This window comes from Hyla sarda, chromosome 4, assembly GCF_029499605.1.
Source record: "Hyla sarda isolate aHylSar1 chromosome 4, aHylSar1.hap1, whole genome shotgun sequence".
NCBI classification, from domain to species: domain Eukaryota; kingdom Metazoa; phylum Chordata; class Amphibia; order Anura; family Hylidae; genus Hyla; species Hyla sarda.
In genome coordinates, this window is record NC_079192.1 from 44,035,364 (window position 1) to 44,037,863 (window position 2,500).

At 41.0% G+C, this 2,500-nt stretch overlaps 3 non-coding genes across 3 annotated transcripts; 1 reads left to right on the forward strand and 2 right to left on the reverse strand.

The window, feature by feature from the left end:
- Positions 1-898: 898 nt before the first annotated feature.
- TRNAE-UUC (transfer RNA glutamic acid (anticodon UUC)) lies at positions 899-970 on the reverse strand. The gene has a single exon. It is a non-coding gene; the product is annotated as a tRNA-Glu (tRNA).
- Positions 971-1,085: 115 nt separating this feature from the next.
- Positions 1,086-1,158, forward strand: TRNAM-CAU (transfer RNA methionine (anticodon CAU)). The gene has a single exon. It is a non-coding gene; the product is annotated as a tRNA-Met (tRNA).
- A 1,219-nt stretch (positions 1,159-2,377) lies between these two features.
- TRNAE-UUC (transfer RNA glutamic acid (anticodon UUC)) lies at positions 2,378-2,449 on the reverse strand. The gene has a single exon. It is a non-coding gene; the product is annotated as a tRNA-Glu (tRNA).
- Positions 2,450-2,500: the final 51 nt, after the last annotated feature.

Sequence of the window (2,500 nt, forward strand, 5' to 3'; positions counted from 1 at the left end):
GTTTTGTTGATTTCCTTAAGAGATGGGCATGAGTTTAGCTTAGAAGGCAAGTGGACCAAATGAATGGCTTAAAGCTGTGGGGTAAGGATTTTCTTTTTTCATCCACAAAGAACAACTCCAACTCCAGCTGCTTAACTCTGCAGTGATCTGGTCGGCCTATGAATTTAATAATCTGAAAACTGTGAGTTTGATTCCCACACCGGGCAATTTTTCCATCTTTTGCCATGAGGTTTGGTTGACTTCTTGTCTTTAGCCATGAGAGACAAAACTGGGCAATTTTCTTGTCTTTAGCCATGAGGTTTTGTTGATTTCCTTAAGAGATGGGCATGAGTTTAGCTTAGAAGGTAATTTTTCCATCTTTTGCCATGAGGTTTGGTTGACTTCTTGTCTTTAGCCATGAGAGACAAAACTGGGCAATTTTCTTGTCTTTAGCCATGAGGTTTCGCTGAATTCCTTAAGAGATGGGCATGAGTTTAGCTTAGAAGGCAAGTGGACCAAATGAATGGCTTAAAGCTGTGGGGTAATGATTTTCTTTTTCCATCCACAAAGTACAACTCCAACTCCAGCTGCTTAACTCTGCAGTGATCTGGTCGGCCTATGAATTTAATAATCTGAAAACTGTGAGTTTAATCCTCACACCAGGCAATTTTTCCATCTTTTGCCATGAGGTTTGGTTGACTTCCTTAGCATCATAGAGTTAGAAAGTGGAGATGGGGATGAGTTTAGCTTTGAAGCCAAGTGGGATCTTGAGAAAATGGATATAATAAATGGCTAACAACAGATGTGTTCCGATTTCTTTCTTTTCACCCACAAAGACCAACTACAACTCCATCCGCTTCACTTTCCAATGACCTCACCCTCCTTTGAACTTGCCTGCAAGTTTATTAAAAAAAACACATTCCCATACCGGGAGTCGAGCCCGGGCCGCCTGGGTGAAAACCAGGAATCCTAACCGCTAGACCATATGGGACCTACCTCTGCCACTGTATTTTTGTTTGAGGAAAAAAAAAAAGTAAAAAAGTGATCTAAAATTTGTATTCTTTTGAATTATCGGCTTGGCACTGGATCATACCACCATGCCACTTGCCTCGTTAGCGCAGTAGGTAGCACGTCAGTCTCATAATCTGAAGGTCGTGAGTTCGATCCTCACATGGGGCAATTTTTCTTGGCTTTAGCCATGAGGTTTTGTTGATTTCCTTAAGAGATGGGCATGAGTTTAGCTTAGAAGGCAAGTGGACCAAATGAATGGCTTAAAGCTGTGGGGTAAGGATTTTCTTTTTTCATCCACAAAGAACAACTCCAACTCCAGCTTCTTAACTCTGCAGTGATCTGGTCGGCCTATGAATTTAATAATCTGAAAACTGTGAGTTTGATTCCCACACTGGGCAATTTTTCCATCTTTTGCCATGAGGTTTGGTTGACTTCTTGTCTTTAGCCATGAGAGACAAAACTGGGCAATTTTCTTGTCTTTAGCCATGAGGTTTTGTTGATTTCCTTAAGAGATGGGCATGAGTTTAGCTTAGAAGGCAAGTGGACCAAATGAATGGCTTAAAGCTGTGGGGTAATGATTTTCTTTTTTCATCCACAAAGAACAACTCCAACTCCAGCTTCTTAACTCTGCAGTGATCTGGTCGGCCTATGAATTTAATAATCTGAAAACTGTGAGTTTGATTCCCACACTGGGCAATTTTTCCATCTTTTGCCATGAGGTTTGGTTGACTTCTTGTCTTTAGCCATGAGAGACAAAACTGGGCAATTTTCTTGTCTTTAGCCATGAGGTTTTGTTGATTTCCTTAAGAGATGGGCATGAGTTTAGCTTAGAAGGTAATTTTTCCATCTTTTGCCATGAGGTTTGGTTGACTTCTTGTCTTTAGCCATGAGAGACAAAACTGGGCAATTTTCTTGTCTTTAGCCATGAGGTTTCGCTGAATTCCTTAAGAGATGGGCATGAGTTTAGCTTAGAAGGCAAGTGGACCAAATGAATGGCTTAAAGCTGTGGGGTAATGATTTTCTTTTTCCATCCACAAAGTACAACTCCAACTTCAGCTGCTTAACTCTGCAGTGATCTGGTCGGCCTATGAATTTAATAATCTGAAAACTGTGAGTTTAATCCTCACACCAGGCAATTTTTCCATCTTTTGCCATGAGGTTTGGTTGACTTCCTTAGCATCATAGAGTTAGAAAGTGGAGATGGGGATGAGTTTAGCTTTGAAGCCAAGTGGGATCTTGAGAAAATGGATATAATAAATGGCTAACAACAGATATGTTCCGATTTCTTTCTTTTCACCCACAAAGACCAACTAGAACTCCGTCCGCTTCACTTTCAAATGACCTCACCCTCCTTTGAACTTGCCTGCAAGTTTATAAAAAAAATACATTCCCATACCGGGAGTCGAACCCGGGCCGCCTGGGTGAAAACCAGGAATCCTAACCGCTAGACCATATGGGACCTGCTTCTGCCACAGTTTTTTTGTATGAGGAAAAAAAAAAGTAAAAAAGT